Source organism: Myotis myotis, unplaced genomic scaffold, assembly GCF_014108235.1.
Source record: "Myotis myotis isolate mMyoMyo1 unplaced genomic scaffold, mMyoMyo1.p scaffold_m19_p_9, whole genome shotgun sequence".
In the NCBI taxonomy this organism is placed as follows: domain Eukaryota; kingdom Metazoa; phylum Chordata; class Mammalia; order Chiroptera; family Vespertilionidae; genus Myotis; species Myotis myotis.
The window spans coordinates 7,019,652-7,034,903 of NW_023416401.1; the positions used below are offsets into that span (position 1 = coordinate 7,019,652).

Genomic DNA, 15,252 nt, shown 5'->3' on the forward strand with positions numbered 1-15,252 from the left:
GGAAAGGAGGTGAAGCCCTGGGGTGCCTCGTTGTCCAGTTTGGGATTTGTGTTTGAGACGCAATCATCTGACCTTCAGTTACTTCCTGCTGGTACTGCGTCTCAAGGCTCACTTCAGGGCTCCCCAGAACAAAGGAACAATTAACCAAAATGCCACCAGGTGGCAATAGTTGGAAAGCCATCCAGAGAGGTTTCCACGCGATGAGCCATTATTGTCCCAAGAACAGCCTCCCACAGCCTAGCGTCCTAGATTTCCTCAAAGGGGCTCCAAACATCTCTAGTTTTACTTCTTTTTTGCCCTAAGCAGCAGCAACATTTTTTAATAGGGGGAATAAAGGAGTGTGGGGTGTATGTTGCTTTCTTTCTGGGATGATAAAACTAGAACTCCATTCTTAGATAATTCTCCAAACTGTATTTGGATGACATCCCCTGTTTGCCTTGCGGTTCCTTTGTGATAAACATTATGGTTGATGATCGTTTTAAAATAAAGTAATTTAGAAGAGAAACCTAAAATTCTTCTCCAACAGAAGCCTAGACTTGTAAGGAGTTGCCTTGACATTGAACCAAGTGAAACATACAGGTACAAAATTATATTAAATGAAAGTAATTAATTTATTTAAATAGGGTGAGTGAACTTTTCCCCTTTGGCTCTCATCAACTTTTCCCCTGGGTGGTGTCCAAACAGCTGGACTCTTCCGGGCCCAGCGCTGGCTCGAGGGCTAAGTTGGGGCCGAGGGAAGTGGAAATCTAGGCCTCTGTGGGGAGAAGCTGGCGGGTGCCTGATAGCATGGACACGCACAGGGTGGGAGGCGTGAGCCTGCGGTGGTGCTAGGCCCGCGTACCCGAGCTGAAGAAAACTTGACAGAGCCCCTCTTTGTGGAAATATGAAACTTGATCATGAGGACAATGCATTTATTTTAAAGTAGGCCGATGCTTTCTTTTCTGAACTTTGTAGGGGTCAGAGCTGTTGACTGGTTTATAATGAGTTTGTTATTAGTACAGGTTGTACAGTGATGGCGAACCTATGACACGCGTGTCAGAGGTGACACGCGAACTCATTTTTTTTGGTTGATTTTTCTTTGTTAAATGGCATTTAAATATATAAAATAAGTATTTAAATGGAGGGGATGAGGACACATTTGTAATACCGTAACTAATAAAGAATTTTAAAAAAAGATACATCTATAAAAAAATAAAATAAAATAAAATAAATACCAAAAATATACATCTTTGTTTTACTATGGTTGTAAATATCAAAAATTTCTATATGTGACACGGCACCAGAGTTAAGTTAGGGTTTTCAAAATGCTGGCACCCCAAGCTCAAAAGGTTCGCCATCACTGTACTAGTAACTAAGTCACGAGCGCCCCCTGTGGACAGAATAGATTATGAGAGACCGGCCTTCATTCACAATTGACTGATAATGGGAAATAGAAGAGTGTGAGTAATTAGGTGTCCCATCCCTCATCCACAAACGTGTACTGCTTGGGTACTTGTGGCACCGACTTGAGCCAACTGCTTTTTGCATTCAGAAATATAACTGCCGACTGCCTAGCAAACCTTTAGTACACGGCACCCTACCGGAGATTTCTGCCTTTCACAGAGAGTTCTAGAATCTGGTTAAGTGCTGGCATTATGGCTAGCAGAAAAAGGTGACATGTCGTATCAAGGTGTTCTTTCCGAGGGGGCTGAGGAACTTGGAAAGAATGCTACTGAGGTCCCTCAGGCTGGTGCCTGGAATGCTTGTATCTAGTGAGGCTCCCTAATCAAGAAACGGTTTTCTTCTGCCCCCTTCACTGAGTTGAGTTTTCTGGCCTGAGAGTCTTTACAAAGAAAAGCATTAATACGCAAAGATGTTGGGCGCTAACCCTCTGACATTCTCGTTCCCACGGGTGGCCCCGGAGCAGTTCCTAAATGCCCTTGGGTTGATGAAAATGCCCTGTGTCTGTGCCGTCAGATTTGGTAGCCACTCGCCACATGTGCACATGGAGTATCTGGAATGTGTTTATGTGGTTGAAGAACATTTTAGATGCATTTCCAGTTGTATTTCATTTTAATTAATGTAATGTAAATAGCCGTACATGGCCACTGGCTGCTGTATTGGACAACCAGCTCCAGAAGCCAGATTAGCGAGAACGGAAGTTTTCAGTACATCTGACAGACAGAGCCTCCCCCGGGAGCTCGCTCTGGTCTGCGATGTGCCGATGAGTCTGGCCTGGCCTCATGCTGCGTCTTTGTTATGACCCAGGGATCCTGGTCCCTGGGAGGGTAATTATGGGGGGGGGGGGAGATCTGAGAACAGCCTACAGTTAGGTGGGTTCGTGTCCAGTTCTCCATGAACTGTCTCTCCGATGTGAGCACAGGGTCCTGTGTGCAAAGGGGGAAATGGGAGAGAGAACACGCTTTATTTAATGCCTGCTGGGTCCAAGCACTCAGCTACAACTCCAGCATTGTCTCAATCTTCACATGCCCGATGCTTTTCATAGGTGAGGAAATTGAGTTTCAGAGAGATTACTCGTGCGTTCAAGGCTCATAGCTAGTAAGTGGTAGAAGCGAGATTAGACCCCAAGCAGGTGTGACGCCAAAGTTATTTCCACAAGCAGGACTCACACTCAGATACACGTTTGGAACTGCCTGTGAAGCAGAAAGCCTTCGGAGGTGGGGAGGGGTGGAAGTAGAGTGGAGGTTATGGGAGCAAATGACGTGTGTGTGTGTGTGTGTGTGTGTGTGTGTGAGTGTGACTAATCCTGATGACCTCAGAAGTTGAGCCTGTATTCCTCCTCTCCTCCCCTTTCCCTCCTGCCCTCACTCCCCTCAGACCACCCGGCCATGTTGACCGTAGGTGACGCCTTTGTGGAAATACAACCGTTAGTGTCATAGAAGACGGACAATTGCTCATTTGGATTAAAATCACTCAAGAAACAAAGACATATTTCAACGTCATAGTTACCATTGGGGTAAAAGCCTCCAGCCACTTGGTACTGATCTATACTTACGTTTTATGAGAAATAGATTAGATTATTTACAATTATTGAAGTAACTTACCTCCCAGCATCCAGCTGCTGTCTGCATTCCTTCTCAAATGTCTCTCGTGTATATTTTCTTCTACTTCTGTAGTATTTCCAAAATTTCCATTATTGAAAATAAGAGTGGAAATCATAAAAAGCAAATCGCTATAATCCTGCCTATAATCCTACCCTAACAAATCATTTGTTCTAGTTTTTCCCTTCTAGTCCTTCACCCCGTTTTGCATATCGTAACGACACCTTGTGCATACCTCTGTGTGCTGCTCTTTAACCTTGTCGAGCAGTCTTCCATGTGGCCTCGCGGTTCATGAGTGTAGTGTTAAAGTCTGTAGAATAGCCTACAGAGGTGACATATCATTATTATTCCGACCTGCCATTATTGGACGCATAGAGTCGCCTTCAAAGCCCATCTGGTAGACTTTAAACTAATCGGTCATGACGGGTTAAACAATACCCCCGGCTGGCAGCCTCACACCTGTGTTCCCACATCCCCTGTGAAGGCAGCTGTTGTACTATGAAACTCCTGATTGGATATTACCTTAGATCTATTTTTTTTTTCACATATATAATGTTTAACTTCCAAAACATAATATTCCCAAGAGCGATGCTTGTGATGCATTCTACTTTAATCATCTCCCTCCCCCACACCTGCTCAGCACAGGTTCCCCACGGGCTCTGTGAACGTCTACAAAGCTGGCGTGGCGTCGGGTTGCCCGGCGACTTGTACCGCGTGTGACACAGATTTGCAGCATCCCTCGCCTCACGTGGCATCCTGTCCCAAATGCACGCACTAGCGAGTTTGTCCCTGTCCTCAATTTGGTCACGTTCAGGCTTCCAGAGAACAGTGCAAAGGAGTCACAGATGATCAGGTTCACAACAAACTACACTGAGAAACGTGGACGGTAAAGGCCACGTAAAACCTCAGGTGCCCGGGAGACTGAGCTCTGAGCCCCGCGGGCTTCGTGTTTTCCGACACTTGGGACTCCCGCTTTGGAGAGCGGCCACAGGCCCACCCGGCCCCGTGGCACTCCCAGTGCTGATGTGTTCCGGCCTTTCAGGCCATGGCGGGCACTGTCGTATCACTCGGGAGAGCGTCTCTCGTGAGAGTCTTGCTTCTCACTTTAGTTTTGCTCCCGGGGAGTGGCATGTTTCAGACCGGCGTGAGGTAATGCCCCTCAGGCAGCAGAACCTTGGCTTAGGAGCTGGACCGAGCCATTAGGACCCTTCTCGGGTGCTGGCGTAGGGAAGAACTGTGCTTGGTTTGTCAGAAAATATGAATTGAGAGCTTGGCACATTGTGTAATGGCAGTGTGGTCTCCAGCCAGGAATAACAATTCTGGATGGGCCAGCCGCTCTTCCCCCTGCTTAAGAAAACATGGCCTAGTAATCATGGCCTAACCCAGCACACTCTTTTTTGAAAGCTGCATCTTATCAACAACCTTGATTTTTTTTTTTCATTGTAGCACTCAATTCTTAATGTGCATTTTCTATAAATGACAACATATTCACAGAGATAGAAGAGATGGGAAGGAAGGGAGAGCGGAAAAGACAAGCTCTTGGAAGCTACTGCATTTGTCCACATTTCTGATGATATGAATTTGCTAGAAACAAACAAACAAACAAAAAATACTGAGAGAGGCAGCTGGAAAAGAATTGATAGGATTTTTTTGGTTGGGTAAATATTTGAACAGGATGGACTTAAAAAGGGAGGAGGGAGAATAAAGCTGTATAATAATTTCAGACTCGTTGGTTAGGTCATCTGAACTGAGGCTACTAACAAGATGATACCCAGGATGATATACCTATTTTTAAATTACTGATGCCTTGATGTTTCTTACCCAGTAGTATTTCTCCAGGCTGGTGGAGAAGTGAAGATATAGCCATTTTATTAGGCAACATTTGTAATATCAAATATCTTTCATCATAAGAATGTGATAATCCAACTATTTTTATTTAATCATAAAGGTCAAATATATTACAGTAAAGAATAAGTTTAAGTTTTTTTGGTCAAAACCTTTATATACAAAAACCCTTCTCTATACTAATAAAAGGGTAATATGCTAATTAGGGCAGACATCTTCCAGACTACCTTCTTGACATCCTTCCGGACAAAGCCACAGCAGCTGCTAGGGCCGAGGTGGGGCTGCTGCCCAGGCTCAGGCCAGCAGTGGCAGCAGCCGTGGGGTAATGGGGGTGGCGCCTTCCTCTGATCCGCCAGGTTGCCTCTCCCAGCGGGAGGCCAGACTGTGGCTTAGGCCGGGGCGGGGGGGGGGGGGGGGGGCGAGGCAGAGGTGGTTAGGGGCGATCAAGCCAGCAGGCAGTGGCAATTAGGGGTGATCAGGCAGGCAGGCAGGTAGGCAGGCAGAGGGGTTAGGGGCAATTAGGCAGGCAGGCAGGTGAGTGGTTAGGAGCCAGAGGTCCCGGATTGTGAGAGGGATGTCCAACTGCCGGCAGTCAGATATCCCCTGAGGGGTCCCAGATTGGAGAGGGTGCAGGCCGGGCTGAGGGACACCCCCCTGCATGAATTTCATGCACCAGGCGTCTAGTTTTTATATAAAAACAAAGAGTTGCTGCTCCAGGCTCACAGTGTGTACTGGCTCTATCAGAAAGCTTTCAGGGATGCGGTTGATGGCAGGGGGGGAGCGCCGGGTTTATTGCATTAGACGCACTCAGAGTTCAGGGCTGTGGATATTTGTTGCGTCTTCAGGGAACTTCTAATCCTGCTCTGCTAATGGGATATTAGCAACTTTCCCATCTAGATCCTACTTACCACAAGTTTCTCAGCTTCCAACTTGAAGCCAGGAAGCACAGAGATCTCTTCAAACCCCTTTGCAAAGTATTAATATCCCGGGTCCCTCTTCCCTCCGTTCACACGCCGACACCACCCCTCACTCCTGGGGTATCCGTTGCCTCATGGAGTAGTATTTGCTTTTAGACTTTAAATGCTGCTGTCTTCAGACCCTCATAGAACAAAGCATTTTATACAGATGAACCCATGTCAGATCTAGTGATAACTGTAAAGCGTGCTTTTCTTCAGAGAACGGAAACAGGAATGCCAAGTGTCACAAAATGTAGCATGATCTGTGGAACAGGATCCAAAAGCTCGCTTAACCTCCACTTCCCATTTTGGAAAGAATTATAATTGTGCGTTAACTCATGCAGAAAACTTGGCTCTCACTTTTGCCTGATTGATATTCAAGGGGAGTCAGAAAAAAAAAAAGCTTTTCAGTAAATTTAGGATCTTCCTGTCCGGCACAGACACCGCTGTGGGCAGCAGCCTCTCCCCCTCGCTCCGGGCACTGCCTTTGGCCAGGGAACCGTGTGCAGGACCCCCGAGAGGCCGGACAGACATGGGGTTTTTTGGTTGTTTTTTATTATTATTATTATTATTATTATTATTATTATTATTATTTCAGAGAGGGAAGGAGTGGGAGAGAGAGAGAAACATCAATGATGAGAGAGAATCATTGATTGCTGCCTCCTGCACACCCCACACTGGGGATCGAGCCCGCAACCCGGGCGTGTGCCCTGACCATGGAATCGAACCGTGACCTCCTGGTTCATAGGTCAACGCTCAACCACTGATCCATGCCGGCCAGGCCAGGCTGACACTCTGTGTTGGTCTGTGATTGGGCTTTTCCCTCCGTGCTGGGCATGGCTACGGTGATGGATTTAAAGGGTGGGAGTCGGTGATGTTTTTGCTTAGAGGCGGGGAGTGGAGAAAATAAAATGGGAAAAGTAACGCCGGTTGATGAGGCATTTTAGAATTGCATCGTGAGGCAGCCTGAGGGGGTTACTCTGAAGCTACTTTCGTGACATTCAGCCTCACACCTTGGTTGGCACCAGCAACGCTGTGCTCCTTCTCCTGACCCGAAGGCGGCCTTTGCACGGGCTTGTGCGGCGCAGGCCACACGGGGGGCTCGCAGCCGCCTCCTGACCTGGCGCTGGGACGAGTTGGCTCCGCTCCCTCCGCAGCCCTGGGTCCAGCTGCAGGAGCTGGTCTCCGGGATGGTGGGGGAGGAGACCACGGGAGAAGGGCTTTCCCCGAGCCCAGCGCGGTGCGTGCGAGTGCGAGGGCTGCTCTCAGCAGCTGGTGCCCGAGTGGGAGCGACCAGCCCAGCCCGAGAGACGCCCAGGGGCCTGGGGTCCGGCCTCACCACTGACCTCCACGGAACTTTGATGTGTGGTTCTTGATTTCTTTCTTTTTTTTTTTTTAATCCTCACCCGAGGATATTTTTCCACGGTTTTTAGAGAGAGTAGAGGGAGAGGGAGAGACAGAGAGAAACACCGATGTGAGAGAGACACCGATGTGAGAGAGACACATCGATGGGTTGCCTCCCGCACAACCCCAACCAGGGCCGAGAGCCTGCAACCAGGGTCCGTGCTCTTGACAGGACCCTTCAGTCCACAGTCCCACGCTCTCTCCACTGAGCCACACCAGCGAAGCTGATTCTTTATTTCTTTAGACCAGCGGTTCTCAACCTGTGGGTCGCGACCTCTTTGGGGGTCGAAGGACCCTTTCACAGGGGTCGCCTAAGACCATCGGAAAACACATATATAATTACATATTGTTTTTGTGATTAATCACTATGCTTTCATTATGTTCAATTTGCAACAATGAAATTGGGGGTCACCACAACACGAGGAACTGTATTAAAGGGTCGCGGCGTTAGGAAGGTTGAGAACCACTGACTTAGAGCAATTGTCGCCTCTGAGGTTTCTAAGATGACAATTTAATTGGCTGAAACCGTGGTTCTGGCTGTAAGGGTGTCCTCTGATTGGTCCGAGCAGGTGAAGAGGAGGGGGCAGTGGCTGCGTGTCCCTGGCTCTCCCTCCCCGCCCTGGGTGGACAGGGGCCCTGAGGGGAGAACTCGGGTGCTGTTACATTGACATCATAATCCACCGGACCGACCGCTGGCCGTCCTCTTCCTGCCTTTGTACTGAAGCAGCTGAAGTTATTGTCAAGCGGTAGCTTAGAGGTCTGGCAGCCCCACGGAACACAGAGTCCAAAACAATAATTGGACGGAAGAATCTCTTGCTACAGGAGCGTGTGTGAATGATTCCAAATAGGGACACCTCCAAGCTCTTTTCTCTGCTCATCGCTTCCAGGGAAGTCTTTTCTGATGCTGACTCCAGGAGACAAATAGCATTCCAGGTTAAGAGGTAGCCAAGTTAACCCCACCCTCCTGTCGGTGGTGGGAGGTGGGGGTCTGAGGGGATTGAGATTGCCTAAGGCTTTCAGCACCGAAAGGGAACTTTGGAGTTTTTATATACGGACCTGATGGAGAACCACTGGAGACTTTGGGGAAAGAAGGGGGGAGGTCACTGTCATGGTTTGTCAGAAGCATCGAGCGGTAAGAGAGCCGGGAAGCAGGGAGCCCTCTGGAGGGGGCGTGTCCCCTGTTGGGAGTGGAGAGGAGAGGAAGGGGCCTATGTGTCAGGTTGTGAGAGAAACAGGTATGGTGACCAAATGAGAGACGCGGGGGAGGGAGAGCAGCGATTCTGAGGACTCGGAACTGAGTGCTGCTCGGGGTGCAGTTCAAGCTGGAGGTGTGGGAAGCGGGGGACCGCGGGGCGGGGGTTGGGGGGGAGTCCTCAGTAAATGCGCTGTGTGGTCCCACCAATGCCCCAACCTAGTGTCCACTCCTGCCTCTGGCCTGCCTGTATTCGGCGAGTGGGAGAGTGCAGTGATGACTGTAGGCACCACACTTTGACACTGTAGGCATCACAGTTTTACCAGGAGCTTATGGAAACAATGGAGATTGCAGGGGGCGGGGCCGGGGGGGGGGGGGGTTGAGTTGCTTTCATGGCAACTCAGCCTCAGAAAAAATCACTGGGTCAGCGGAAGAGGCCTGTTTTCTGCTGACGTTTGTCACTGCCACGTCGGGTCAGGAGTGTCCCACTGACCCCCCCTAGGAATACTCGGCAGCTCTGCAGAAAAAGGGGTGTCACACTGGCCCCTTCACCCGCATCGGGCCCTCATGCTCCTGGGAGCCCAGAGCCTGTGCTGTTAAGACTCAGATCCCTCTGGATTTCTCAGGGGTCTGGTTCCTTCACATAGAAATGAAATAGAAGCCCCTTGAAGGGGACCGTTCATGTTTCCATACGTTAGACTCCGTAGTCAGATCCCTCATGCGCGCGTCCTACAGATACTCCGTGCATGTGAATTGAGGTCACAAAGACTTGACATTATAAGCTCTTGAGTAAACACAATATAAGCACTAATTAAAACATTCCCAATGGAAACTTACTTCATAATTTCCATGTGCGTTCTTTTTTTAATGAAGTAAGCGTCTTTAATTTATTTTCTAGAATTTTATTTGGATGAGGTCAGAAATTGGTGAATGTCTCTCCCATGACTCACACTGCTCCCCAGCTGCTGGCCTCATGTTCCCGGACGCACTGGTGAGGAGCCATCGGGCGCCGTAGCTCCCCTGTCGTGGACGGCAGGCTCCCCGGGACGCCCCGGCGGGGGGACACCCTCCTCCTGTGTCCCTGGTGGCCACGGTGGCCTGGCTCCTGAGTGGCTCTGAGCCTCTGGAGGCTGCTGATGCCTGTTAGAATGACTGTCCCCACCCTCCCCCACTGGCTTTGGATTTATAAATTCAGGCGTGCCTTCACTCAGTTAGGACTTCTGAATATCAAAGTCAGAAATAAAGCCCAATGGATTGTAGCGAACAGGTCCCAGCCTGAGTCCATGACAGGTCTGCACGCCACAGCCGCGGCCAGACCCAGCTGGCCACTGGCTCTGAACAGCCCTTGGTCTAGGGGTGGTGTCTGCACTTTCCAGTGATGAGGAAGGGGAGCAAAAGAAAAGTGGTATTTGTAACACATGAAAATAATCTGACATTCACATTTGTGTTGATAAAGTTTTATTGGAAGAAAAGAAAGGGAGGAAGGCCAATGGCTTAGCTCTGTGGTTGGCAAACCCCGGCTCCCGAGCCACATGCGGCTCTTTGGCCCCTTGAGTGTGGCTCTTCCACAAAATACCACGTGCAGGCGCGCACGTACAGTGCGATTGAAACTTCGTGGCCCATGCGCAGAAGTCGGTATTTTGTGGAAGAGCCACACTCAAGGGGCCAAAGAGCCGCATGTGGCTCGTGAGCCGCGGTTTGCCGAGCCGCAGTGTGCCGACCACTGGCTTAGCTGACTGTTGAGAGCCCTGAAGAAATCATAGCTACAAGCTCCTGAGCCTTCTGGAAGATGTTTGGCTAATGGTACTGAGAGTCTCTTCATTTCCCTGGCCCCCAACTGAGCCCAAGATGCCTTTTATCCTCTTTTAGTCGTCCTACCTGTCAGCTCAATAGGAGGTGTTTTATATGAACATGGAAGTAAGGTGGAATGAAATACAGGAGTCTCACGAACCTGGGCATGGACACGTTCAGTGAGAGCATTCAGCTAGGCATGCCTGTAGCCGGATGGCTGAATGACAGCAGTCCTGGTAGAGTGAAAATGAAAGCAGACTTTAGCCTTGAAAACAAATACCAGAACAATTGCCTGTGGTCTCTTCCCCTCCGGAAGATAGCAAAGACATGGACAGTGACAGTCGAGGCTTACTCAGAAAAAGAAAATAGTTAATCCCTATACATAAGGATAAGACAATTATTTTTCTCTGTTGATAACATATACTGCTAACATCGAATCCTGGTATCTCTTCCTCCCTCCCCCTTCCTTTTCCTTAGCCGTAATTTACAACTCCTTCCCTTCTAATCTCTCTAAGAATACTACTCCCCGGACAGGGCCCATCCCCTCCTCATGCCCTGCCCAGGGCCTTCTCCTGGCTTCACCTCTGTGCTCCCACTGAGCTGCCTCCGGCCAGCAGTCGACACTCTGGCCTCTGTGTTCTTGCTGTCTCGTCCCTGCGTTCCTTCTCCCAGGTCTGCTCAGACCCTGGTGGAAGGCAGGCTGCTAGTGGGTTAGAAAGCCGGCTTTGACACCTGGCAGGCCTGTGCGTGCCCAGCTTCCCACTTCCTGGCTAGTGATCAGGCAAAGTTATTTTACTTCTAAACCTCCTCTGAGGAATCGGGGTTTAAAATCGCCCCTTCCTCATGCGTTTCTGTGAGGACTGAGGTGCCTCCTCAATTAAAGCATAGTTTTGGCCCATTAAAGTGCTCAGTAAACATTTGGTGTTGCGATGGCTATTGTTGTCATTATTACTAGAATTCCACATCTGTGCCAACGGACGCGGCTAACACTGCGGCAAATGAATGGTTTCTCGTTGGTGTTAAGCCAAAGTCTTCACAGTGGCTGTTCAGAGCCCTACACATTCTGGTCCCTCTGTCATCTTTCTGACCTCATCTCCTAAGACTACCCCCGCCCCACCTCACACACACACACACACACACACACACACACACACACTCACTCAAGTGTAAGTTCCATGAGGACAGGAAATTTTATATCTTGTTAATTTCTGTAGTTTCAGTGCCTAGAATTATTCCTAGCACATACTAGGTGCTCCATAAATATTTGTTGAATGAATGATTGAGCCCTCGTACTAATAAACATGACCACCTTGGCGAAGCTGTTTCTAGTTCCCCAACAAGGTGACTTTCTTTTCCAAATCCTGCGCTACCTAATCCATGCTTCAGTTATCACGTTTGTCACATTGTATTTTTATGGAAAACATATTTAAAGCTCCTAAATTTAACCAGATGGCATAATTCACAAGCACATTTTTATTCAATAGAGTGAAACCTCACATGGCACAGATGTGACTGAATGACTCCAGAAATCGCAGTGCTCCGTGAGCGTTTTCGAATTGCATTCCCATCATGTTCTCTGAGCGATTCCACAGAATTAAGGCCAAGCTTGCGAAAATCCAAGAAAAAGCAAATGAGAAAAGAAATTCCCGCACGGAGAAAGCTTACGCGGTGGCGTGTTCTGTGTTTTGACATCACGGAAGCCTTGCTGTTTGGCACGTAGGGAGGGGGCTCGCAGGATGCTGCCGGCCCGGGTCAGCGCAGCTACAAAGTGGCTGAGAAATAACCCGCAACAATCAACCCCGGAGGAGGGCGCCTGTGTGGGTTGGCTTTGCAGAGCGTTCCTTCCTCAGGGAGAAAACTCACCAGTGTTTCGTAAATAAAATGCTATGACTACAAGCCAGGAGCCGGATACATAATCAGACAATTCTCACCAGCTCTGCAGAAAGACCCACTAAAGTCTTCCGTGCCTTGGGGGAAAGGGAGTGAGCAAGGACCCCTCTCAAATACATTTCTCTGCCACCAATGTGATTCCGGGGCCAGTGCCCCCGGCTGACCAATCGCACATTTATTCCCTGCTATCATTTTGGGTGTGGCGCGCGTCTTGTAAGTCATTGATTCCGTGATGGAGAATCTTTTGAGCTCGGCGTGTCAGCATTTTGAAAAACCCTAACTTAACTCTGGTGCCGTGTCACATATAGACATTTTTTGATCTTTGCAACCATAGTAAAACAAAGACTTCTATTTTTGATATTTATTTTATGTATTTAAATGCCATTTAACAAAGAAAAATCAACCAAAAAAATGAGTTCGCGTGTCACCTCTGACACGCGTGCCATAGGTTCGCCATCGCTGCTGATTGATCAGCAGTTCTGCCATTCCCTGCTGGGAACTAGCCTAGGACGCACGCGTGGGAGAAGTGCCTTTTCCCGGGACAGCAATGGTGCCAGCTGCGTGGACTCGGTGTCTGCATTCGGAGGTGATAGTCTAAGGAAGCCCCCACCAGAGGTGGTGCGGCAGGTGTGAATGCCTTTGACCGTCGAGTTTATCACTCCAGCGGACACATTCTCACCCGGGAAAGGCATCCGTGAGCAGCGGGTGCTTCTGGGATGGAATCAGGATTAGCGTCCGGCCTGGCTGATGATGTCATATGTTCCCTGCTATCCTTTTGGCAGTTTCAAATCCAAGGCAGTACACAGTGCCTGTTCTAGAGGCACCTCTGCTGGAGTAGAGAGACGGTGATTTCTGCCAATACGCAATTATCGGTGCTTGCTGGCCAGAGAAAAGGGATTTTGCTACAACCTGCGAACTCTGGGAATGAAAACCTGGGCTGCTTCCCGGCTCCGTCTTGATTGGCTCTTAGTCCTGGGAGTGCTGCTGGCTTCCTTTTGTGCGTGTTGTTCCCATGGCTCTGGCTCTGGGTCCACCCTGCTCTCCAAACAGGAGTTTTAAATATTTGTTTGACTTTTTTGGGGGGGGTGGGGGGAGTCTTGACTCCACTAGAATGGGGGTGCAGAGGTGGGATCCGTTCATCTGGGGCCTAACTGGCACTCATCCATGAACACATTGAACCCTCTGGTATCACTAGGAGCTTTTCAATGCAGATACTTGTTGGTTCTAGTTAGTCGCCGATACTATATACATGACCCTGGATCTAATATCTCTTCCTTCCTTCCTTGAATATCTTTGCTTGGCAAAATATTGCAGCTTTCCCTACTTGTGGGGATTTCTGTATTTCCTTCAGATCTAGAATCCAACTTCTTAAACATACCTTTGAAAGCACCTTATCAAAGGTAGTGAACACTTCTCTGCCTTATCTGATTCAAACTTCCTGTGACCTTGCCACGCCCCCTCCCCCCCAGACTTCCCTCTCTCTGCTTCTCCCTGGGACCCAGGGAAACCACTCCCTCTGGTGATTTTTTTTTTTTTTTTTAGTCGCTCAGCTTTTTTTTCCTTTTTAATTTTTTTATTAAGTTATTACATATGTGTCCTTATCCCCACATTACCCCCCCATCCTCCCTACTCATGCCCTCACCCCCTGTTGTCCGTGTCCATTGGTTAGGCCTATAGGCTTGCATAGAAGTCCTTTGGTTGATCTCGCCCCCTGACCCCACCCTCCCCTGCCTTCCCTCTGAGTGGCTCAGCTTTTAGAGTTCCATCCCAGGGTTTCTTTCTTCCTGAGTGAGATGTCAACACCCACAGCTTCAATGATCACCTCTGAGATCATTTCCTCCAAATCTCCAAGTCAGAGGCATCTGCGAAGTTCAGAGGCCCACATAGTCCCTTAGTCAACAGACACCCGATGAACACCCACTATGTGCGAAGCCCAGTGACCACTCCTTGTCACAGCTGGATGTCCCGTAGGCACTTCTCTAGGTCCAAGACCTAGTGGGAGAAACTTCCTTCAAGAAGGGCAATTCAACCTGTATGTCCTAGCGCGATGCCATTGTCCGCCTGCTCACCCAGGCCGTAAAGCAAGGATTCATTTGAAATGTCTCTTTCTCCTTCACTGTGCACCCTCATCAACATCTGTGCCCACATCCAGTCACTCAGAAAATCCTGAAAATTATACCCTCCGACAATCTCAGATCTGTGCTTTCTTCTTCTTCTTTTTTTTTTAATTGATTTTAGAGAGAGAGGTAGAGGGATAGAAAGAAACATTGAGATGAGCTGCCTCTTGCACGCCCCCTCCTGGAGATCAAGCCCCAAACCCTGGGCGTGTGCCCTGGCCGGGAATCGAACCTGGGATCTCCTAGTTCATGGGTTGATGCTCAACCACTGAGCAACACCAGCCAGACTGTGCTTTCTTTTTTAACCTCGTGGCCTCTGTCTTAGTTTAGGCCTCCATCACCTGTCCCATTTTAATCTTCCTTGCCAGCATCAGACCTTCTTGATGCGAATTTCACTATCAATTTCCCTCCCTAACGCACTTCATGGTTCCAAAGTACCTTCAGAATTAAGCTCAACTCCTTAGCGTGGCCATAGCACCTTTCTGAGCCTGGTCCTTGTCCTATCTCCTGCCACTGTGTCCTCTAGTCTGAGTCCATACGAAACAACTTATTGTGTCTCAGAGACATCACACCGTCCTACCTCTGTGCCCAAGCGCATCTGCCTGAGGGGTCCTTTGTCTTCCCTCCCCACTACTGGCCGCCTTTAGGTGACCATGCTGCTTAATGGGTAGGCGTGTGAGCTTTGGGTCTGAGAAAACCATCCAACCTGAACAAGTTGCTTCTCCTTTTAGAGCCTCAATTTTATTGTGGGGGTTGTTTTGAGAATCAAATCAGGAATTTGTTGAATAAATGAATGAATTACATATTCACTCGTGGCCTACTAGGAACTGCAGATAGAGCAGCAAACAGAACCATTGAAGTCCCTGCCTTAAGGAATCTCACATTCTGTCTAGTACAGAGGAAGCGAACAAAAAATGTCATCATTATTATTCATCTGAGGCTTAGGTCAGTGGTTCTCAACCTTCTGGCCCTTTAAATACAGTTCCTCATGTTGTGACCCAACCATAAAAATATTT

At 48.8% G+C, this 15,252-nt stretch overlaps 1 protein-coding gene across 3 annotated transcripts in view; it reads left to right on the forward strand.

The window, feature by feature from the left end:
- MAPRE2 (microtubule associated protein RP/EB family member 2) overlaps nucleotides 1–15,252 on the forward strand; it is a 115,373-nt gene that overhangs the window by 21,221 nt on the left and 78,900 nt on the right. The gene's annotated exons all lie outside the window — the stretch shown is intronic.